Genomic DNA, 25901 nt, shown 5'->3' with positions numbered 1-25901 from the left:
TACATCATTCTCTGTAATATCTCTCTTCCCTTTCATAGCCAAATGTTTTGAAGGAGTTGTCTCTACCTGAAAAGTTAGTTGTCTCTAACTTTTCACCTTCATTTCCTCACCTCCCACTCTCACTCCAGCAACTCCACTCTGGTTTCTCCATTGTGAAAACTAAGGTCACCTTTAATACCTCTGTGTTAGTAAATCTCATAGGATTTTCTTTCCCCTTATCTTTGTCTTACTTTCTTCCTTTTCCTCTCAGTAGCATTCAACATTGCAGACCATGCCTTCTTCTAACTGTGCTTTTCTTCCTTAGCTTCTGTAAAATCACATTCTTCTGCTTATTCCTTTTCAGTCTTCTAGCTCTTCTTTCTCTACTTGGCTTCTAATGGCATATTCTAGGCCTCTTCTTTTAAAATTATATCTTCTTTTTGAACTTTATGTATATTAGCTTTCTAAGCAAACCTATGGCATAAATTTTCATTACAGTTATAAATAAATTATTATTACACTTATTCTGAGAGTGACATTGCTAGTCTACACCTGCCTTCTGAGATCAAGATCTACATGTCCACCTGCCTATCTGGTATCTGTTTCCACTTTGAGATGTCAAGTCACTTCACAGTGTAAGTTCTAACCCGGCCCTCAAATGCCTCCAGTTTTATCTAAGTGACAAGTGTCATTATATATCTTACTGTAAAAGCTGGAAATCTGAGTAATTTTCTTGATCTCTCTCTTTCACTCATCACATTTATCCACTGCATTATCAGGTTGTATTGCTTATCTTTCTACTCTCTAATTTTCTCCAGCCCAAAGGAAAGGGAGACCGAGACAGAAGAAACATCATGAGTAAAGAATAGAGACATTATATTTGGCAGAATACATAGAGAGTGGAGACATACAAGTAACATTAGAAGTAACTAACAGCCACATTGTCAAGGATACTGATTGTGAGAATATGGAATTTGTGTGGCTATCGGATGCTCATACGAGATGATCAGTTTACTTTTGCAGCACTTAGTAACATTGAGAAAAAGGGAGAAAGACTGCAGATGGGAGAGTAGTTAGGAAGCTGGCAGTTTTCGGAGCTTTGTTAAGAGGTATTAAGTGCTTATATTAAGACATGACATTGGGGAATAAAAAGAGACAAATTTGGTTGATACCACAGTGTTATTCAGTAAGATGTGATAACAAAGTGGATCTGAAGGTATGAAAGAATTATTGAAGACTCAGGATTTTCTTACAAAGTGAAGCAGGTGAGTAGAAAGTTTTAGAGAAAGATAATGAGTTCTGCATTTGATAAACTGTCTATAAGGTGCTGATATGGATTATCAGGTAGAGACATTTAGGGAATGATTGAATGTGGTGAGTTGGTTTCTTCTTCAGTGTTCCTTCTATCTGATAGTGTCGTGACTGTCCAGAGCAGTGCTGAGATGTCGTTTGATCCAATATCCAACCAACTGGCAGTGTCTACTTTGGGTGTTACATACATGCCAGCTGTGGCCTAGTTCTTGAGATCCAGGCCAGGACTAGAGACATGAGGACAGAAAATGTTAGTTGAAGGCATGAAATTTGAACGATACTACTAAGCCAAAAAAGGGGTGGGGGAGAGGGTGAAACGAGAAAGGAATCAGCCAAAGAAAGATCTTGGAGAACGTCCTATACGTTCATAAGGTGGCAGCATCAGAAAAAGGGTCAGAAACTGATGGGTCTGTTGTTGGAAAAAAAGTTACATAAACAAGAGAAAGAGAATTTTAGGAAGGAGATCTTAGATCTTAGGGCTATAGAGAAATCAACGAGTATAAGGACATGGGAAAGGACATTACATTTGGAGCTTGAGAGTACAATTTCAGTAACTTGGAAAGGGCAGGAGTTATATAAAAAGGATTTTGTACTTCTCCAAAGATAATGTTGATGAAAAATGTTCCATAAGCAAAATAGGAAGAGTTTTTGAAAAGTTAAATAGGCAAGTAATGCTAGTATTTTGCTAGGCTTTGAAAAAGTTTGTAAAATGTAGAGTAAGTGACAATTTAGAAAAATCCATCATGTATTGGAAACTGAATCAGCAATAGGAAGTGAAAAGTATGGTGAGCAGGTCCTTTTAAATGGAGTGGTATATGTAAGCAGCGGGAACCCTCTGGAAGCATGCAATGAAACATTCCAGATTTTCACATGGTACTCAAGATGTAAGAAACAAGGTGCTGGTAAAGCAAATGGTGAGGAATAAGTGTGGGAATACTACTGCAGGCTGCAGGTGGGCAGGGGCCTGGCAAAGGGCTCTCATTTTTGTCAGCTGCAAAGTGATATTTTAAGTAAATTGGGTTATGTTTTACTAAGAATAATGAGTTGTGACTGGTTTATTCTGATATAGGAAAGAAATGGGATATATTGGAGATAGTGTATACCTAGAAATACTGGCCTACTCTGATGATCTGGCCAAAAGCGGCCACTAAAAGGGTATTTTATTTATAAATGCAATTTGGTGTAAGAATAGAAAGTGATGAAAATGTAGCAGGATCTGAGAAAGGAGGTACATTTTCTCAGTTATCAAACTTTAGCACTTAATACATTGTGTAGTTCTGGTTGGTGACTCTTAAGGAAGACTCAACTCTATAGACACCAGAAAGGAAAGAGATAATCATGGATTAGGGAAAGTGGACATGTTAAATCAAAATTGGAAACCTTATATCCAGCAAACTTTCAGAATTTTCCTATTAAATCTAATAAAGTGTCTTTAAAATCCCCTTGGATGTCTTCAGTTGACTATCATAACTGAAAAAATGGCAACTTTGTTTCTTTTTTTATTCATTTTGCCTTTTATTTTTTATCTTAATGTGCTATCTTGGAAATTTTAGTACAATCTCTTATAAAAGTGATGATGGTGGGCATCTGTGTTACTCTTTTGTAAAGGATAGTGCTTCTGTGTGTCACCATTGTGTATTATGTTTGCTATGGATTTTTGAAAGTTGCATTCATTCACTTAATCACTTTAAGGTACCCTTCTTGTTTTTCTAGTTAAAATTTGCCTTTGATTAAAAAAATCATGAATGATGTTGAATATAATCAAAATGTTTCTTTCTGAATCTACTGAAATGTTGCTATAATTTTGTTCCTAATGGGTTGCGTGATATGCAGTGTTTTAATAACAGAAAACCTCTAGTAAACTTCATACATAAAAAGGTTGTTAATCTGTTCTCTAAGAAATGAGCAGCCATTTTGCTCCTTGACTACTGTAGGTCCTGTTCTGAATCCTGTAGGTTGATAGTAGCTCTTCAGAAGTCAGCAAGAGTGCGATGGATTTGGGGAGTTAGAGGGTCAGTTATGAATTTGCAGATGTGCTCTACCTTTTTTCCCCTTTAAGCCCAATTTTGGTTTCTTTTTCTTCATATTCTTTGATATCTGTAGGTTTCAAATATGGAAAAGGAAACATTGATAGTTAAGTGCAGGTGTATTAAGTGATTAAGTAGAATGAGTGAAGAAAGATTGATCATGTGGATTCTAATTTATATGGACGTGGAGTAAAAGTGTAGGTCATGTTGGAGGGAGGCTTCAAGGCCCCACGGGTCATTATGTAAAACTTTAAAATGGATTAAATTTGTATTCCATTTTTATTTACTACTGTTTATGGTGCTTTTAAAATAGTGCACACTAAATGTTATTGAGAAGATATGTTAAGTTGCAGTTTGTATTAATGGGTTATAATAATCTCAATCTAATGATACTCTCTTAAATTGCTTGCAAATAATGATGGTTTTAAAAAATTATTGCTTTCTAAATCAATAGTTACCTGACTTTTTAGATCACTTTTCTCTGGGATATTATCTGTATCTTACTTTCCAAAAGATAGTCTGGAAAATGCCTGATTTTAATCTAACAGCTATAGCAGCTCTTGCATGGTTAATCATTCTCCTCAGTAAAATTAACGGTTGGAGGGGAATTTAATTAAGCCATTTCTTCTCAGTTTTCTCCCTTTTCTTCTTATGTTGTGCAGTATAGCCAGAGTTGGAATTTCCTGTTTTAGCTGAGGCTATTGGGATCATTCTTTGGGGGCCATGATGTGATTTACTAGTTTTGGGTTATTTGTTGTTGTTGTTGTTTTTGTTCAGTATAGAAATTACCTGTTTGTCAAAGTGTATGTATGACTTAAAAAAAAGATTTTTAAAATGTGTGAGCTGAACCCTTACAAAGCTTTACTATTGTAAGGTGCTATATTTAACTTTTCTCTTCTGAAGGACATTCTCTCACATTTAATTATATTAAACCAAATATTTCTTATGCTAATTATTTTAATTTCATTTGTATATTCCAAAAATTATGAAAATTTTTCCATATAAATTAATAATTACTAATCATAATTTTCCTTATTAAAATGCTATATCAGTCCTTTACGTTATCATTAATTATAGTATTCTCATGTTCCATATATCATAGATTACCAAAGATTTGAGTTAAATAATAAAAATACTTGAGGAAAATTAAACTCTACTTAAGAAGCTTATGATTGACTTTATGGGGGCAAGGGCAGGGAGGTGGGCAGTAGGGTAGTGATGGAATAAGAGACCCATTTTTCTTGTATTCTAGTCTATCATAGTTTAGAAGAGGGAGACTGGAAAGATAAATGGGCCTGGGACCGAGAGCAGGCTTATATGATTTATCATTATTTTCCAGAATATAATATAGTATTCACAATAATTTGGTGAATGATCTTCATCTTTGTGTGAAAAAGTCTATTCAGTATCATGAAAGCATCTATTATTACATGCAGCATAAATATAATTTCTGTATTGCATTATTGGATGTTAACAAAGCCACCTCCTGCCCCCCGTTTTTTTGGTTAACTCACAGAAACCTCACACGATTTGTCTGTCTCAATTGAGCATGTTAATATATACATGTTAATATTTACTGTTGTGTTTTCTCAAAATGATACACACTTTACTGATCTTTAATCACAGAAGTTGATAAAATGAACCTCCATGTATGGTGAACTTTGTTTTCCTACCTGATCACATTTTCTGGTTACTAAAAGACTATTGTTTTTCCTTTAAAAAATATTTGGTCCTGTTTTCTGTGCCCAAACAAACTCTTTTGAACATAAGTTAACCTTTGTGGGATGATTAAAATGGGCTGTACCTTCGGAAAATCAGAAGTGCTGTTGAGCAGAATTCTAGTTACTAAAAATGCCAGGTAAAGTAGGTATTTTTAGTACATGTAATTCATTTCTGCTAAGACTTGAAGCCTTGAGAATTCTGGAATTTTCTGAGGTACATTCTCCTTAGAGTGTTATAATTTGGCTTGTGTATATTTGAATTGTGTGGTTTTGTAAAAGTATGTGATATTATGTAACTAATATTTGTTGTAGTTTAAGAGCTTGACTCTTTAAAAACAAAAATCAAGTTAATGAGTCACTCATTCATGCAGACACACTGAGATTGTTAATTATATGAAGCTGGGATGGCCAGTCCATTAGGAAATGCAGCTCAGCTGCTTTGCGAATAGTTTGTACTCTGATGAGAGGTTTTTGTACAAGAGGAAGGATTAGCCCTGAAGAGAACTGTCCAATTTATAGATGGATGTTTTGGGCATGTGGAAGCCCAAGCTGAACTCAGAATATCATGGCTTAGCAAATTAGTAGTTACATTAAGTGGTTTCTAGGCACCAAATCTTGGTTAAATAGAGCTCAAAATAGATTAAGTTACCAAGGGTCAAAATAGAGGAATCATAGTTAAAAATATATATATATATACCACAGTATGTTTTGAACTTAGTCTTTATTTTAAAAATTCTCATACTTGAGAATTAAACTCTGTTTCCTAAAAATAATTTATATATAACATAATATATACATGACTGAATCTTATTACTGTTTTCTGGTCAAGATTATTCCTTTGTTTTAAGAGCTGGAAAAAGTGGCTTAATGTGAAACGTACTGCCTCACTTTAAACATGTTCTGATTGAAGAACACTGTCAGGTGTTAAAACAAGTCTACCTTCTGGCAAGAGTGACAAGTTCTTCATGAGGAAATTCTGGAATTGCCTTTGGGAAGTATTTTAACAATCTCTTTGGAACTCTTTTTCCAATTGGTTGTGTCATCTTTGGGTGTGGGTGGAGTAGGCCACAGATCTGAGTTTTCTAGAAGTTTTACTATGATTTATTATTAGTATAATAATTTTCTATTTGGAGACTTATTCTGGGAGTTATCTGTATTGTACTGATACATTTATACTTATGAGGCTCAGGATGTAGTTTGATATTGTCTGGCCAACTGCACACTGGTTTTAGGGATATTTGAGAAGGAATGCCGTTATAAATGTCTTTCTCAAGTGCATATGTATGTATGGGCTCTCAAGGATAACATGTTGAAACTATGTAGGAATTAATTATTTAGAAAGTTTAATCTTAAATTAATGCCTGTCATATTGACTGAAGCACAGAGCTTGGCTAGGTATGTTTTCAGAGAGAGCTTTCTTGTTGTACTAAATTCAAGAGGTAATGTATTTGAGAGTGAAAATAAGTGAGGGAAATCGATGTCTGAGCTCCAGGAGTCACAGATTTCAATGTTATGAGCCCACGGTCCATGGTTATAGGAGGCACAAACTTCATTCCCCTTGGTGGGTTTCCAAGGTACTCCAGTGAAATACTGAGATAAAGGAATCACTTTAATTCACTATGTGATTTTGACTTACATTACTCATAGATTACTTGAGGACACTGTGATGGTGTATAAAGGATAGGCTTGTGGAGTGTCACAGGCCTGAGTTTAAATACCACTTATTAACTGTGTGATGTTAAATAAGTTTACTTAATGCCTATAATTTCTTCATCTGTATAAGTGGGATTAATGATAATAATAAAACTTTTATGTCAAGCTGTTATGGGGATTAAATAAAATGACATTTTCTAAAACACAAAGAAGAGTCTTTTAGGACGTCCTCCTCGTACCTCCACTCCCACCCCAGGTACCATGGGCTGAGAAATTAGTGTCATCAGATGTTGCTCAGAAGGGCAGTTATAAGGTTAAAAGCACATTTACATACGGGTAGTCTTTAGATAAGGACATTTCTAAATGTTTTCAATGAAAGATATTTAGGCCATGATGTTTTAAAAGCAGCAGCAGTTTTAGATTAAGTAACCTAGTCTTTCAGGGTTTTTTTCCCTGTCTACAAATGCTGCTCTGGGAGATGGCCTAGTGTTCAGTCACTTACACAGGTGGTCCAGTGCACAGGACTGGGAAGGATGTCCTACTAAGGATCAGGGTTACCAGCCTTTTTGAAGGCTTCAACAAGCCTTTTTGAAACTCTCCTTGTAGGGGGTATGGTAGCTGACTGTCACCTTTCCCTTCATGTAACTTGGACGAGAGATAATTGTAAAGACGAACACAGAAGAATTTGAGGCTCATTTCTTAAGAGGTTGACTCTGGGTGATTTTTTTGTTTGTTTTTTAAGTCCCAAGAGTTGGGTGCTTTATTTGGGCTCCTGCCCTTGGAGAGTAATAACCAATTGTCTGAGAGTTCTTGCTTAGTTTCCGGTATCCAAACTGGAAAACATGAATTTAGAAAAATCTTCAGGGCTTCCCTGGTGGTGCAGTGGTTAAAAATCTGCCTACCAATTCAGGGGACACGGGTTCGAGCCCTGGTCCGGGAAAATCCCACGTTCCACGGAGCCACTAAGCCCATGGGCCACAACTACTGAGCCTGTGCTCTAGAGCCCGTGAGCCACAACTACTGAATCCTGCGCACCTAGAGCCCGTGCTCCGCAACAAGAGAAGCCACTGCAATGAGAAGCCCGCACACCACAATGAAGAGTAGCCCCCACTCGCCACAACTAGAGAAAGCCTGTGCACAGCAACGAAGACCCAAAAATAAAAATAGATAAAATAAATTTATAAAAAAAAGCTTCATAACCCATTTTGGTTATAAAATCAAAAGTTTTGGTATCCTGTATCATATTTATGATCTTCCTCTTTTCATTTCACAATTTATAATCTTTTAACCTCCTAGAGCGTTTTTGCTTATGGGACTTTGAATATTCTTAGTTTTATGTGTTTTGTTGCAATATGAGACCATAATAATAATTTTGCTTGGAATCTTTAAGTATTTTAAAAATGATTTTGAAGAATATATTTAATAAGTTATCCTTCTAAGTAGCAAAAAAATGGTATTAGTAACGTAAATTAATTGATTGCTGTTTTATTGAATTATTAGACTGAAAGCACTGATACACATGTGATCTTCCTCTATCTGTTTTGCTGAAGTATTAGTTTCAAACCTACTAAACAAGTAACCTAATGCAAAATTTAAAATTCAGCTGGATAATTTATACCAAGAATAGCTCAAAGTGAGATATTATGTGAATTGTAGAGACCACAACTTGGCAAAATTTTTAAAGAGAGTACTCAATTGAAGATACTTCTAGGCTTGTACCAGTGTGTTTAGAACTAAGGAGACCTTCTAAAATAAAATGAAATCTCAAAAACTTGAGGAATTAGAGGTGTGATCTAAACTTCATTTTACTCAGTGAATTCAGGTTACTTAATGTTACAAGAGTCAGCAGAATTAAAATTGAGATCATTCATTTGTTACTTCTTTTGTCCTCAACATCCCTTTTGCAGGAGTGCAAGATACTGAGGTAGGCATGTATATGAAGTGATATGTAGTATATGCTTTTTCTCTTGACCTTTTTTCTTATCCCTTTCTCCTCCTATCTTAAAAAAATTTTTTTTATTCCCTTTATGGCACAAATAATCTAATCTGCCTACCTGCTAGATTAAAAACCTTGGAAATAAACTAAACTTCTTTCTCTTCTTCCATTTCTATGTCTGGGTACCACCATTTTTCTCATGTTCTTTTGTCTCTCACTCCATTTCTATAGCCGCTGTGCTAGTTCGGTTGTTAGCACTCTATCCCACTACTGGAATTATCTTTATAAAATTCTCAAAGTACCCAATAATTGATTCAGCTATTTTTCTATACTGCTAATAATTAGCAACATTATCCAGTTTAGGTTTCTTTTATTCTTTTTGAGAAGGGGCTAATAGGCAGTGAGATCAATAAAGGAACAGTAGTTTGGTAGTAAAGTAAGTGATGGGAAAGTCATGAGCCACAAAACAGAAAAAATACATGTGTTAAATAATTGAGTCCTTTGTAGAGCTAACTTATCTGTTCTCTTCTGGTTTTAATTACTATTGTGCACTTCTGTTTTCTGAGAACTAAAGCTTCCTCAGAATTCTGGAATAACTTGGGACAGTGACTGCTTTTCATAGGTTTTCCTCCAGTGCAGTCAGGTATGGTTCGAGTTTTTCTTTTCGTAATTTGAACAAGATAAATTACAGTTTTTATTGGATAAAAGGTGACAGACAGGTGATGTTACAAAAAAGCAATAGATTAAAAAAAAATGGAACTCTGAAGCAAATGGAATAACATAAGGAGGAGTAGTTAATGAGATGTAGAATAATTTAATAAGCCTGGAACAGAGAATTTAGAATACAAAATAAAATTATGGATAATGCTTAAAGTTTTAACCTGTTTAATCTAAAATAATTTCTTCAGAAATCTTATTTATTTTCATCTTAGTTACAGGAACACACTTAAAAGAAGGGAATACCTTAATTATAAATATGTATCCTTGTTGAACTGTGAAGGATGTGTACTTTGAAAAGTCCCATGCCTCATGTCTGCCACAAGAAATGCACAAAAACTAACATAATGCTCAAGGGAATTTTTCATCTCTTGGAGTCAGGTTGAATCGGCAGCTTTCTTAAGGAAACCACAGTTCCGGGAATTTTCTAACTTTTCATGAGCATTTAGACTGGTCTCCGAGATTGAAATGGACCTCAGGTGCCCAAAGCAACTCTCAGAAATGACCCAACCTCTTTTGGTTTATTTAGAGTGATGGAGACTAATCTGTTTCTTATTTGTAAGCTAATTTGAACTTGGTATCAGAGCTTGATCCTAAATGAATCAGGATATAGAGAAGAGAGGCTATGTTGGCATCAAGAGCAAAGTTAGAAGGTATAATCCTCAAGTCACAAGAATTTTTCTCTTCTTTAATTGTACATACATTAGTTTCTGTTTTGCCTGGAGCTTAGGGTAGTGTGGGATCTAACTTGGTACCAACTGTTTGTGAAAAATGAGCATGACTGTTTGAGAGAAAATAATGTCACATACTACTATAAGAATTCTAAGATGAAGAGTGATTTTGGAAGTGAAGGTATGTTTTATTATTAGGACAGCCTAGAAGTACTTCATTTACCATAAAAGTCAAAGAAACAGACTTAGATTGTGTCAGTGCTTTGGGGATAGTGGCTATATAAAGGTTTATAAAATTAAGGGAAGTTATGAACAGAGTGAGTAATGATCAGGTATATTACACTTAACAATTGTCTTTGAATTGAAGTGTCATGATACAGTGGTTAAGATACCATATGGCCTGTGGGTTAAGATTTCTTGGGTTCAAATCTCAGCTTTACCATTTGTTAGTGAGGAGGTCTTGGGCAAGTTAGTGTCCTTAAGTTCTTATTAACTGTTTTGTTTTTGTTTTGGTGGGGGTGGGGTGGAGGTAAGGTGGCATTAAATGAGATACTTCATATAGGTATCAGTATTGTGGTAGAGTATTGATGTTATTGTCACTAAAGTATTTTTTCAAGCAACTTTGTTATCCTTAGCTTTCTATTCCTGTCGTGGTCATGTAAGTCATGAGGTTAAAAACAAACAAACCTGAGTGGGTATTTTCTTTGATTCAGAGGAATACAAGGAGAACGTATGTACTAAACTTTAAACTTTTAACTGCTCACATTTAGCTTCGCACATAAGCCTTGAAAGAATAACACCCATCTTGAAATTTCAAAATTAAAAAATTAAATTCCGTTAACCTTGGGTGGAAATTTGGAGTTTTAGAATTCGTTAGAATCTTTTAAGCCTCTGGAATGTTGTTAAGGCAGCCCTAACTCAGTGTGCCCTGCCTGTAGGTCAGGTTAATGGGGGCTGCTGGGGCAGTGACCAGAATGTATACTTACATAGTGACAATTGTGGTTCATGTAGAAGGGAAGATGGGCGTACTTTAATTTTCTAAGTGATGTGAAGTATCTGGAAATACAGTAGACATTTTCGGTCTTGAATTCTGTTTTGGTACCAGTGACTCTTAGCATCCAGTGGTATCACTGAGGGTTATATGTAAGCTCTTACTCCATTTTTTAAATTTTTTTGTGATAACTGTTACTGCTTTAGACCCTTTTACATATTTTTAAGATTCTTTACAAATCAATATATTTTATTTAGCCAGTGGTTAATTTGTGTGACAGAAGTTTCCTTATGAACCATTCATCTCCCTTAAACATTCCTATGTCTTTTGACGTGTAAATCCCTAAATGACTTAGTTTTAATCACAAGACTAAAATCTGGATTAAGGAAAATAAAATTTGGTAGAGACATTTTATGTATAGTTAAAACTGCTGCTGTTTAATTATCCCTCTTTCTATTGAAAAGGAACCTTGACAGTAGTTGTTCAGAAAAATATTTGAAATTTTTATATTAAGTTTGGTACAATTTAATTGGACAAAATAAAGTATTATATATGTTCAATAAATAGTTTAAAAATTATGTGCCTGAAGAACGGAAAGTGGTTGTTGTTGGTAGAGATCTTTTAGAAAGCCTGAAGAGTCATCTCTTCCACTGCTATATCAGAATCTTTGGGAAGGTCTGCTTGGGAATCTCCATTTTAAGAAGCTCCTTAGGAGATTTTTATGTGCACTGGAGTTTTAGACCCACTGCTGAATTCTCTATTGACAGCTTTAGGATATCGGCTTCTGCTCTTCTGATGGAAGCTACTCTTCCCCAGTTGGGGGAAGAACAGGGGTGAGCTGAGGCAGCTCTTCCTGATGCCCTGCCATGCTCTGTGCTGGGGAATTTCCAAAGCTATCAGTGTTTTGAGTCCTCTTTCAACTGGCACTCCTGTGGTGAAGGAACATGTCACGTTAGTGGTGATGCCCAACCCAGAGCCTTCACATGTTTCCTAAAATGTTAATACTTCCTAGCAGGGGAGGAAATTACAGGTGAGGAAACGTAAGAGAGTTTAAGTGGTCTTCTGGAGCCAGGACTGGAACTGAGGTTGATTTGATTTTAATGCCCAGACTCTTTTCTTTCTGTCTTTTTGCTTTTGCCACGCCAAGCAGTTTGTGGGCTCTTAGTTCCCCAACGGGGATTCAACCTGGGCCCCGGCAGTAAAAGTACCATGTCCTAACCACTGAACTGCCAGGTAATTCACTACTATTTTTTTTTTAAGCCCAGACTTTTTGATTTACAATATTATGTAAATGTCAGGTGTACAGCATAGTGATTCACACTTTTTATAAAGCCCAGAGTCTTACACTATCCTTGCTACCCTCCTTTTAGTGGAAAGAACGATGGGTTGTCGGTTAAGGTAGCCTTGGGTTGGAAGGATGCCTCTATCATTTACTGGCTTCCCTAGCGACTTTACACATCCCTAAATTGAGTGTCCTCATCTGCAAAGCAGGCATGAAGATTGTAAAATTCTAAGGTTATTGTGAGGATTAATCTACCACATTTTTAGAGTGCTTCGGCGTATTTTTATAGTTCTGTCCCAAAGTAGGCATTCTAATAAATGATGCATTATTCCACAACTTAAGGTAAGGCGAGTGTGCTTTATGGAATGAACCAATTTTAGGCTAAATGAGTTTGTCAGATTATGAAATGTATGTTTTCCTATTCTGATGTGGTGTGATAACTAGCAACAAGGAAGGTGCTGGACGTGTGAAGGGGTTTTCTTGTGGGAAAACAATGTAGACCTCTATTTTTTATCTAGTACCCATATCCTGGTAAATTCTAAATTTGATTCTAGCCCAGACCCTTTCTATAGCTCCATTCTCTAGATGTTTCTGTTGAAATGCCCACAGGATGTTTCCATCAGCTAACCCCTTAACATGTCCAAGTCTAAACTTGGGCTCTTCTTCCAACACCTGCACCCTTCTGTTAGGGTTCCCTGCATCAGTGAATGGAATTGCTCTCCATCTGCATCCTCCACAAAATCTAATCTTTCATCAAAGTCTGCTGATTGTTATCCTCTGTGTCTCTTTCTGCCTTCTCATCTTTGTCTTCCCCACCATCACCTTAGTGTACGCTACTGTCACCTCACACTCAACTCCTCCCCTGCATTTCTCTTGCCCCCTCCATGATTTTGCCACATTGGATACTTTTTCAACATACAATTGGTTGTCATACCTTATTTAAAACTCTTCAGGAATTTTGCCTTATTCACTTTCTCTGCTTTTTGTTTCACGTACATTCCCTCTTTAGCTGTGGCTGACCTCTTTGCTTCTCTTTCCTGACTTTGAATGTGCTTCTCTCATAAGTGCTTTTAGACCTTTGCACTTGATGTGCCCAGATTTGAACACTTCCCATACCTTTCAGATCTCATCTCAGTCTTACTTTAGGTCTTTGCTGCTCTCTGGGATACATCAAGTCTCCTGTTATAAAAATCTCATGGTGGGGAATTTCCCATATTTTTAGTAGCATTTATCTCTGTTTGCAATTATGTATTTGCACGGTTGTTGGATACTATTTGGTTCTCCAAATAAAATGTACGTTCTGTGAGACAATTTCAGCATCTACAAAGGCCTAGAACAGCCCTGACAGCAGATGAGAAATATTAAATGACTGACTGAACTACATAACTAGGCAATTAAAAGACAATCTTTTAGAACTAAAAGATTAGTTCTAAAGTGAGGTAAGTACACATGAAGTCACAGTGTTGGCAGGTTAAGCATTGTTACTTGGGAATATGTTTGTTATTGTAGCATTGGTTTCTTGAGCCTCTAATTTTACTTAAAGACTAGTAGTGTTTTGAATTTTGAATTTCCGAGTACAGATTAAGAGCTTCCAGAAGTTGATTGTACTTTAATGACTTTTAGAGTGAAAACTTTCCCCTCTCCTCACATCTGGAGAGTATTTGAAGTTCACAATTTAAAAAAGATATAGTTGGTTGTGTACTTCTTCATGTTTACTATATGTAATGTATTTATTTATGTTATTTGCCTAAGGCATAAAATTTTTAAAATGCTACCAAAACTTACGAAGACAAGAAATCATAGATGTTATAAAAGGTTTTTTCAGCTCTTATAAAAGTTAGAAAAAATGAAGAAGATTAATATGATATTAGAATTGTGCTTTTATGTTACTTTTTGGTATTTGGACCTTAATTTACTGTATGATTATTGTTAGCAGATTGAAATGTTCTTGTGAAAACTCTTAAGGCTGTAGTATTTTCTTGAAAATTGGTTTAGTACTGTTGTTTACATTGTAAAATTAGTGCTTTCAATAAGATTTTGGTTTCCATCTATCCTGAATTCTCCTTCAAAAATAAAGAGGCGCAGTCAGCAGAAAAAAGAGGTGGTCTGAGCATTTATGCATTAAATATGCATGTTAATTAGGAAAAAAATTAGAAAAATATGAAAACAGATGTTACATAAATTATTGCAGTCCCAGGGCAGCAGTAACTTATACACTGACAGTAATTTTTATATGTGCATGTGTATGTCTATTTCTAGATTTCTCAATGTTTATGCAATTCCATAGACAATAACTAGAAGAATGGTATATCCTTTCAGTGAGACAGCGGTAAACATTCCTTCTGCATGTGGCTTGCTGAGCGAGTCTAGGCATAACATACACTTTTCCTGTACAGATAACCTTTCGTGTTTCCTAATTTTTCCTGTAGTCTTCTTCCTTCCTTCTTGGTTTCTTTGATAGTATGTCAATGAGATATTTTATTGGATTATGTCCTGTCAAAACAATACAGTGAATTATGATCCCAGCAGTGTAAGAAATGTAAAATTGACTGGGATGTAAAGTATGTGTTTAGAAACAAAGCAAATCACAACTACTGAGGACACTGATTGTAGTGTCACTTCTTCTTTCTGAAGAAATAACCATCATTCTCTGAACAGTATTGACACAGTAGTGTGACAATCTGTACTAAGTGTTACATAAACACACATTTATCAAATATACATATATTGGAATAATTGAAAGATACTTGAATGTCTTTCACTCTAAAGAGACATCCATAATATAAAAATGGTTTATATTTTTACAAGGGAATGATGAGAAATAGAGACATGCTTTATTTCAGTGGTGTGGCGATTTTTAGTTCAACCATGGAGAAAAACCATGTGACTATATTGCTGTCCAAGGAGCTGCTGACAATATCTAGATATTTTCCATACACAGATTATATAATTTAGAAACATGTTGTTTGTAACTTTTCAGATGAGATTGAAATTTAAAATAAGGAAATCCTCCATCAGAATATAATAGATCATTCTCTTTATCAAATGAACAAACAAAACATGAACTGTATTCAGTACAGGGGCACAGAACAGTTTCCTTAAATCTATCTGGAGATCAATGCTACATTCATTGGTATTCTTCAGAGATCATACTTTGTTATTTGGTTTTAGTAGCATATGATGCTCAAATGTGTTTTAAGTAATAAATTTCTTTTGAATCCCAGTAGGTTTCAGATACATCTATTATCATAATGTTTTTCAGTTCTGTGTTTTTGATTTATATTTTATCTAACTACTGTTGTCTTTTTGTACGTATGCTGAGTCACCAGTAAGCTGTAACAGGTTATTGGGAGTAAAGTAAACTAATACAGAATGAAATCTAGAAAAGAGTGATAATAATATATTTAGTAATTTATTATTATTTAGAGGTTCTTTACCTAAATTAGATATTTAAGAAATTCTGTTGTTCTTGATTTTATGTAGAGATACATCTATGTCAGATATGATTTGTGAAAGTAGATTGAAGTATATTACTAAAGATGATAAATGTTTTTCCTTTTCTACAGGCAAAAAGGCCATGGAAATTAATTTTTAATTCACAAATAGTATTTACTTGCCACACTGATACATCTGTATTCTAATTTTATGTTTTCTTTACGCTTTGGAATTCATTTTCAGTGGAATTTATTTTTCACATTTGTTTGCAAATGTCAGATTTCCATTTTTTATTTTATGTGATTTTATACTTGATATTAGTTTACTATGTATTAGTAGTGTATTTCTTTTGAACACTTTTATTTCATTTCAGTGAAACAAAGTGATAACAGGTGATTTGTTTTATGTTGAGGTATTTTAGTTTTTTTTTTTTTGTATTATAATTCTTTTTATTGTAGGCATTTTAAAGTGAGTTTCTTCTAGGAGCTAAAATAGATGATTGAAAGAGTGATTAAAGAGTAAGCTAACATTTGTCCTCTAAGAGCCAAAAATATTATGACATAAAATTTTCGCTTGCTTTTTTGCATTGATGGCTTTGGTTTAGGGTTCCTTTGCTTAGGGAGAGGATATTTGAAGCTATTTTATTTATTTACTTTTCTAGGTATTTGCTGTTTTTCTTGCAGCTCAGTTGAGGGATAACTCAGCTGATCTTTATTTCTTGATTCTTTACTTCCGATTGGCCAACCAAGACTTTTATTTGGCAAACTCTGTTGTACAGAGCCTGACGTCATCTATGACCCATAACAAGAGCACGCGTTTTCAAGTGTCAGTTAGATTTGTGGATCAGTAAAGTTTTCTTGAAAGGTAAGTGTATATTTATTCAAAACGTACATTTAAAAATTCAGTACTATCATCAGCTGTCTTAGTCTATTCGGGCTTGTAATAAAAATCCCATAGACTGGGTGACTTATAAATAACAAAAATTTATTTTTCACTGTTTTGGAGGCTAGGAAGTCTAAGATCAAGGTGCCAGCAAATTTGGTGTCTGGTGAGGACCCACTTGCTGGTTCATAGATGGATGTCTTCTTGCTGTGTCTTCACGTGGTAGAAGGAATGAGAGAGCTCTCTAGGGTCTCTGTTTATAAGGGCACTAATCCCATTCATGAGGGCTCCACCCTCATGACCTAATCGCTTCCCAAAGGCCTCACTCCTAATACCATTACACTTGGAATTAAGATTTCAGCATATGAGTTTTGGGGGGTGATAAACATTCATTTCATAATGATTCCCTCATTATAGTTACAGTAATGTGTTTTATATATTTGTGTACAAAAAATGTGTGTGGGTGTGTATGTGTGTGTTTATGCACTGCTGGCAGGTTTAGATTGCAGGCTCTTTCAGGGAATAATGTTGCCCTCTAACACAGAGTTCCCTGATCAGTTTCTTTCCACTTATATATCTGCCCACCAGCTTCCAATCTCTTCCTTTTCTTCATTGTTTTCTTTCTCTTTTAATTGAGCCTGCATGAGGGCTTTACAAATATTTTCCCACCAGCAGACTTTTAGCACTTTTCTTACTGAATACTTTTTTTTTTTTTTTTTTTTTGTGGTATGTGGGCCTCTCACTGTTGTGGCCTCTCCCATTGCGGAGCTCAGGCTCCAGACACACAGGCTCAGCGGCCATGGCTCACAGGCCCAGCTGCTCTGTGGCATGTGGGATCTTCCTGGACCGGGGCATGAACCCGTGTCCCCTGCATTGGCAGGCAGATTCTCAACCACTGCGCCACCAGGGAAGCCCCTTACTGAATACTTTTTGTTCCATATTTCTTTTCCTTCCCTTTTCGTCTTTCCTTATTTCCTACCTTCCTACCTCCTTACCTCCCAACATTCATTAAATTTGTTGGAGTTGTGAAATTAGAATGATTGAACTTAGCATTGAAGGTATCTCAGATAGGTAGTATTCACATTATTTTGTTTAACCACAACCCATAGTAAGAAATAAATTTTATACTTATGAGCCATTTCCCACAGGTATAAATGCACAAATGAAACAAACAAGAGTTAAAACCATTCTACCCTGGCTACCTTGAATGTATGCTGTGCTCTATTCTATTACATTTTTGGGGGGTATATTTCACTTAATATATGCTGATACCCATAATTAAATTTACTTCCCTATCCAATAGTGGATCACCTTTGCAATTTCAGAAGTCATACTTTAGATCACTTGTATGTTTGTTCATGACTGACTTGTTGGGAAAATAAATGGAATGAGGCAGTTTGTTTTCTATTTCAGTCAAGCTGCCCTTTCTTCTGCCTCCCCTGTGCTTCTTATTTCTGTCGATTCATTACAAGTTATCAAATAACTTGGAGAAAGAACTGTGTAACTGCTGGGAAATACTAGAGCATTTATAAGTTCTTCTGTAGTAACAACACAGATGCCAAAGGTCATATCTCAAAATATAAAAGGAAGATAAATCTTTGATAGAATCATTCCTTTATAGTAAGGTAAAATATTTCTTTATTCTCTTCTTGTTCTTTCTGTCTATGTAAATTGTATGTGCATGCTGATGCTCTCAAATCATTCTTGGTTTAAAACATTTTAAACTTCCAAAGTCTTTTATATCAGCTTAGAATAACAAATTTCTCCCCAAAGTGGTCTATTCTAGTGCTCCTTCCCATTTCGTTTAACATTTTTATCCTTTTAATAAGTTGCAAACATTTAAAAATTGTGAATGTAATATATTTTATTTATTTATTTTTTATTTATTTATTTTTTTGTGGTACGCGGGCCTCTCACTGTTGTGGCCTCTCCCGTTGCGGAGCACAGGCTCTGGACGCACAGGCTCAACGGCCATGGCTCACGGGCCCAGCCGCTCCGCGGCATGCGGGATCCTCCCGGACTGGGGCATGAACCCATGTCCCCTGCATTGGCAGGCGGACTCGCAACCACTGTGCCACCAGGGAAGCCCTGTAATATATTTTATTAGAAAGTTTGGTATATATAGAAAAGTAAAAAGAAGATTAAAAAATCCCTATTCCAATGCAGCTAAAGCAGTTCTAAGAGGAAAGTTCATAGCCATAAACACCTACATTAAGAAAGGAAAGCTCAAGGGTGTCCACTCTCTTCACTTTTATTCAACATAGTTTTTGAAGTTCTAGCCTCAGCAATCAGAGAAGAAAAAGAAATAAAAGGAATCCAAATTAGAAAGGAAGTAAAACTGTCACTGTTTGCAGATGACATGATAGTATACATAGGATATCCTAAAGATGCTACCAGAAAACTGCTAGAGCTCATCAGTGAATTTGGTAAAGTTGCAGGATACAAAATTAACATACAGAAATCTGTTGCATTCCTATACACTAACAATGAACTATCAGAGAGAGAAATTAAGGAAACAATCCTATTTACCATCTCATCAAAAAGAGTAAAATACCTAGGAACAAACCTAACTAAGGAGGTAAAAGACCTGTATTCAGAAAACTATGAATATGAGATACTAATGAAAGAATTTGACAACTACACAAACTGATGGAAAGGTGTATCATGTTCTTGGATTGGAAGAATTAATATTGTTAAAATGACCATACTACCAAAGGCAATCTTACAGATTCAGTGCAGTCCCTATCAAAATACCAGTGGCATTTTTCACAGAACTAGAACATATAATTTTAAAATTGGTATGGAAACACCAAAGACCCCAAATAGCCAAAGCAAATTTGAGAAAGAAGCAATGAGCTGGAGGAAGCATGAGTCCTGACTTTAGACTATGCTACAAAGCTTTGATAATTAAAAAAGACTCATACATCAGTGGAACAGAATAGAGAGCCCAAAAATAAACCCATGTACTTATGATCAGTTAATCTATGACAAAGGAGGCACAAATATACTACAGAGAAAAGAGAGTCTCTTCAATAAGCGGTACTGGGAAATCTGGACAGCTACATGTGAAAAAATGAACTTAGAACATTCTCTAATACCACATACGAAAATAAACTCAAAATGGATTAAGACCTAAATATAAGACTGGATATTATAAAACTCGTAGAGGAAAACATAGGCAGAACACTCTGACATAAATTGCAGCAATATTTTTTTGGATCCATCTCCTAAAGCAAAGGAAAGAAAAACAAAAATCAACATATAGGATCTAATTAAACTTAAAAGTTTTTGCACAGCAAAGGAAGCCATCAACAAAATGAAAAGACAACTTACTGAATGGCAGAAGATATTTGCAAATGATATGACCAATAAGGGGTTAATAGCCAACATATATACATAGCTCATACAACTCAACATCAAAAAAACAACCTGATTAAATAATGGGCAGATGAACTGAATAGACATTTTTTCCAAAGAGGAAATGCAGATGGCCAACAGGCACATGAAAAGATGCTCAACATCACTAATAATCAGGGAAATGCAAATCAAAACCACAATAAGGTATCACTTCACAACTGTCAGAATGGCTATCATCAAAAAGAACACAAATAACAAATGTTGGCAAAGATGTGGAGGAAAGGGAACCCTTGTACACTGTTGGTGAGGATGTAAATTTGTGCAACCACTGTGGAAAACAGTTTGGAGTTTTCTCAAAAAATGTAAAAAAACAACTACGTGGCTCAGCAGTTCCACTCCTGGGTGTGTATTTGAACAAAACAAAAACACTATGTCAAAAAGTTACATGCACCGGAGTGTTCATTGCAACATTATTTACATTTGCCAGGTTATGGAAGCAACTCAAGTGTCCATCAACAGATGAATGGATAAAGAAGATATTTTTTTGTGTGTGTACGCACACACACACACACACACACACACAGGAATACTACTTAAAAAATGATAAAATTTGCCATTTGCAGCAACATGGATGGACTTGGAGGGCATTATGCTAAGTGAAATAAGTCAGACAGAGAAAGACAAATACTGTTAGGCACTACTTACATGTGGAATCTAAAAAATACAATAAAATTAGTGAATAAAACAAAGAAGAAGCAGACTCACAGATATAAAGAACAAACTAGTTTTTACCAGCTGGGAGAGGGAATGGGGAAGGGGCAATATAGGGGTGGGGATAAAAAGGATTATTATAGGATTATATGAAATCATGTGTGTGAAACTTTTGAAAATTGTAAAGCACTATAAAAACTGAGGAATCTTTCATTCGAAGGAAAAAAGAAAAACTGCACACATAAAGAAAAGGAAAAGAAAGCATAAATAAATAACCTAAAATTACATCTCAAGAAATGAAAAAAGAACAAACTAAGCATAAAATTAGTAGAAGAATAGAAAAAAACAGAAAGCACAAATAAATGAAGTAGAGATTAAAATAACAGCAGAAAATATCAATGTAACCAAAGCTGTTTTTTTGAAAAACATAAAATAGAGAAAAGTTTAGCTAGATATCCGAAGGGCAGGGTGGCAAAAAACTGACACCACTAAATACAGAGGTTCATAAGAAACTGCTGTGAAGTTATTCACCAACAAATTGGACAACCTAGAAGAAATGGTTGAATTTCTAGAAATATACAACCTATCAATCATGAAGAAAGGGAAAATCTGAGTAGTCCAATAGTAAGGAGATAGAATCAGTAATCCAAAACTTCCCAGCAAAGTCCTGGACCAGATGGCTTCACTGGTGAATTCTACCAAACATTTAAAATAGAATTAATGTCAAACCTTCTCAAACTCTTCTCAAAAGTAGAAGAGGAGGGAACACGTCTGTTTTATCAGGAGAGCATTACCCTGATACCAAAACCAGGCATGGACACTACAAGAAAAGAAAATTACACACCAGTATTCCTGATGAACACAGATGCAGAAATCCTCAACAAACTGTAATGAACCAAATTCAACAGCACATTAAAAGGATCCCACACCAAGATCAAGTGGGATTTTTTCCAAGGATACAAGTATGGTTCATTATCCACAAATCATTGTGATACACCACATTGATAAAAATCATATGATCATCTCAGTAGATGCAGAAAGAGCATTTGACAAAATTCAACATCATGGTATGAACTTTCAACAAACTGGGTGTAGAGGGAATATATTAATAAAGACCGCATATGAGAAACCTATAGCTAACATCATACTTTATGGTGACAAGCTGAAAGCTTTTTTTCTAAGACCAGGAATATGATAAGAATGCCCAAACTTGTTGCTCCACCCCCAACAAGAACCTGAGTGTTATTTTCTTGGGCTATTTATCAGGGTTGTTTTTTGCAGTGAGTAACCATGAGAAACAAGATGGTATTTCCCATATTCAAAGACACAATTTCACCAATTTTATTTGACATAGTCCTGGAAGTTCCAGCCAGAGCAATCAAACAACCGAAAACCAAAAACAGAAAAAAAACAAACAAAAAACCCCCCAAAGTATTCAGATCAGAAAGGAAGAAATAAAACAGAGGTGTGATATTATATGTAGAAAACTCCACCAAAAAAACTGCCACAATTAATGAACACATTCAGTAAATTTGCAGGATACACAATCAATGTATAAAAATCTGTTGCATTTCTATACACTAACGATGAACTATCAGGAAGAGAAATTAAGGAAACAGTCCCATTTACAATTGCATCAAAAAGAATAAAACTCAGGAATAAATTTAACCAAGGAGGTGAAAGATATGTATACTGAACATTTTAAGACATTGATGAAAGAAATTGAAGTAGACACAAATAAATAGAAAAATAGTCTGTGCTCATGGATTGGAAGAATTGATATTGTTAAAATGTTCATACTACCCAAAGCAATCTACAGATTCAATGAAATCTCTATCAGAAGCCCAATGGCATTTTTCACATAAATAGAAAAAGCTATCCTAAAATTTGTATGGAACCACAAAATACCCTGAGTAGCCAAAGCACTCTTGAGAAAGAAGAACAAAGCTGAAGGCATCATACTTCTTGATTTCAAATTATATTACAAAGGTACATAATCTAACCAGTATGGTATTAGCATAAAAACAGACATATAGGCTAATGGAAAAGAATTGCGAGCCCAGAAATAAACCACACATAGATGGTCAATTAATTTATAGCAAAAGATCTAAGAATAGTCACTGGGGAAAGGATAGTCTCTTTTAATAAACAGTGTTGGGAAAATTGGACAGCCACAGGCAAAAGTATGAAATTGGACCACTATCTTACACAATACACAAAAATCAACTCCAAATAGATTAAAGAGTTGAACAGAAAACCTCGACCATAAAAACTCCTAGAAGCAGATGTGGTAAGGTGCTTGACATTGGTCCTGGCAATGCTTTTTTTGTTTTTTAAATTAGACACCAAAAGCAGAGGCAAAAAAAGCGTAAATCAGTAAGTGGGCAGGAGTACGTCAAAGTAAATAGCAACACCGTATACACTTTAAATGTCTTACATTTTATTATATTGAGGTCAGTTGTACATCAGTAGAGCTGAAAAAATAAAAGATAAAAATAATGTTAAAAAGAAACAAGCAAAAAATCCCTACTCCTATCTTCTGGTGATGAACTGATGTAATAGATGAAAAATATAACATTTAAAAAAATTTTACTCGGATTTAACAGAGGGGAAAAAATGAAATGAAACTTAAATGATTAGTGAATCTGAGATAAATGTTCCTTCAAAATCATAAATATTTGATCCTAAGAGACTTCCAATATGAAAGAAGATTATGGAAATCTTTAAATACTCTGGAAATAAGAAAATACAAAAAGACTGATCTAAAAGTAGAATATCTTTTTTTTAGAATAATTTATTGAGGTGAAATTTATATAACATAAAATTAAGTGAATAATTCAGTAGAACCCACCACCTCTCTCTAGTTATACACATTTCCTTCACTCCAAGGTAGAATGCCCTACTTTTTAAACAGTGTCTCCTCATTCTGACCTCTTCCCAACTCCTGGTATCCATCAGTCTGTATTCTGTCTCTAAGGATTTATCTATTTTGAATATTTCATATAAATGGAATCATGAAGTACATGACCTTTTATGTCTGGTTTCTTTCACTTGTAGTACTGTTTTCAAGGTTCATCCATATTGTAGCATGTGTCAGTTATGTGTCAATACTTTATGCATTTTCACAGCTGAGTAATATTCCATTGTATATATAATTGTTTGGTTTGCTTACACCTTTTGGCTCTTGTGAGTAGTGCTTCTGTGGATTTAGGTGCACATGTTCTTATTTGAGCACCTGTTTTCAGTTCTGTTAGGTATATATCTAGGAGTATAATTGCTGGGTCATGCTGTAATTTTTTATTTAGCTTTTTGAGGAACCACCAAGTTGCTTTCCACAGTGGCTGTAGCCTTTTATATTCCCACCGAGGGTTCCAGTTTCTCCACATGTTGTCAAAACTTGTTATTTTCCTTTTTTTTTTTTTTGATAATCAGAATATGATAGTGATAAATGACTTTCAGCAAAGTAACATTGCAGGGAGGTGATTATATTCATTATTTCTAGTATAGTGATTATATATCAATTCAGAGTATCACTTAATTCTGTGTTCTGTGCAGAATTAACTGACCAGTAGAAATTGTTTTCCGGAACGAAAGATTTCTTCGTTTTCTTCATCTTCTCAAAAATATTGTATTTTGCTTCATATTTATACCATTTTTCCCCCGCATATGTGTATAGTTCTTTGTTTTTACCAGAGTTTTAAATTACCATTCTTTTCGCTTAATGCTCATAGGAGGTCTGTGTCTCTCCATTTATGGATAGCACACCACAACTGTACTTTTAGGCTTTATAATGTATGATTTTAAATCGTAAAATAAATTTTTGTTAGGTTACCTACTGTCTTGTTGAAGAAATACATCACTTAACCTGGACCTTCTGTTTTAGTATGGACCAGAGCTTCATTGGCCTTTTGCAGAACTGTTACACTCAGATTTCTTTTCATTATATTTCTGGGTTAGTTCTAATGATTCTTGTGTCCCATTGTCACAATTTAAATAAATTTTCAGAAGGTTAAATGGTGAAAGATGAATTTTTTGAGTTATGCATATTAGGAAATATTTTTATTCTCACAGTTGATTGATAATTTATCTGGGTATATATTAGTATTTCTAGATTTAAAATAATTTTTCTCAGAACTTTGAAGACTTTGCTCAGTTTGTTTCTAACATCCATTGTTCCTCTTGAGAAATTTGAAGCCAGTCTTATTCATTGAAGAGTTTTCTAGGAGATATTAACAGTGAAAACAAAATAGAGAAAAATTCATGATTTGATTTTGTTTGCTTTTTAGGGTAGAGAGGTTGACAAGAAGCAAGATAAATAAGTAAAATATGTAGTCAGTTAGATAGTGGGGCTATAAAGGAAAATAAAGCAAGGAAGGGAGGATAGAGAGTTAAAAACTCTGATGGAAATTGTAAATAGGGTGGTCAGGGAGTACCTCCCTGAGAACGGAACACTTTAGTAAATGTCAGATGGAGGTGACGGAGTGAGCACCTCAAGCAGAGCAAACAAGTAGTACAAAGGCCCTGATGTAGGAATATTACTGATGTGTTCAAGGAACAACAGAGAGTTCAGTGTGGCTGCAGCAATGTGAGGAGAGAGTAGTAGGGATTAAGTTAGAGAGATAACTGGGAATCTAGTCTTTTAGAGACATGCATTTGGCTTTTATTCTGAATGAGATGGGAAGTTATTGGCAAGTAAGTATCAACATCTGATGTATAGTTCAAAAAAATTACATTCTGCCTGGTTGAGAAAGGACTGTAGAGGGAGCAAGCTCAGAAGCAGAGGGACCTTGTAGAAGGTTAGAGGTGAGAGGTAATTGCGGTTTGAACAACAGGATTTGCTGATGGATTGGATTTGAGTTGTGAGTGAAGGCAGGGAGTCAAATTCGCCTCTGGTACCGTTTTTGCTCTGAATAACTAGTAAGATAAGAGTTTTATTTAATGAAGAAGGGGAAACTTATAAAAGGAGAAGGTCAGGTGTTTGGTTCTGGACATGCTGAGTTGAAGATGTTTATTAGACATTTAAGTGGAGAGGTCAAGGAGACAGGGACTATCCTAGAGTTCAGAGGAAAGGTCTGAGATGAAGAAAAAGCTGGGAAAATTACCAATTGTGGATGGTATTTTTAAAGGGGTAATATTGACGCAGTCCAGTAGATACAGCTAGAGGCAACTGAAGGCCCCAGCTTTGGGGCCCTTTACATCTGGGGGTCAGGAGAAGAGGAATTAGCTGA

The 25901-nt window shown here is 35.2% G+C and overlaps 1 protein-coding gene across 20 annotated transcripts in view; it reads left to right on the top strand.

Moving 5' to 3' along the window:
* Nucleotides 1–25901, top strand: part of TBC1D5 (TBC1 domain family member 5) — a 567716-nt gene that overhangs the window by 121392 nt on the left and 420423 nt on the right. For 4 of the 20 annotated variants that reach the window (XM_067033844.1, XM_067033831.1, XM_067033830.1 and 1 more), the window contains one exon: nt 16385–16587. The exons of 13 other annotated variants lie outside the window; for them this stretch is intronic. The gene's annotated coding sequence lies outside the window, so the exon portion shown is untranslated. Of the gene's footprint in view, nt 1–16384; nt 16588–18208; nt 18231–25901 lie in introns of those variants that run through there. 3 more of the 20 variants (XM_067033832.1, XM_067033835.1, XM_067033840.1) reach the window with 3 other exon arrangements.

The sequence above is a fragment of the Kogia breviceps genome, chromosome 5 (assembly GCF_026419965.1).
Source record: "Kogia breviceps isolate mKogBre1 chromosome 5, mKogBre1 haplotype 1, whole genome shotgun sequence".
Classification (NCBI taxonomy): Eukaryota; Metazoa; Chordata; class Mammalia; order Artiodactyla; family Physeteridae; genus Kogia; species Kogia breviceps.
The sequence above is the reverse complement of the archived record's forward strand: the minus strand, read 5'-3'. Positions and strand labels throughout refer to the sequence as shown.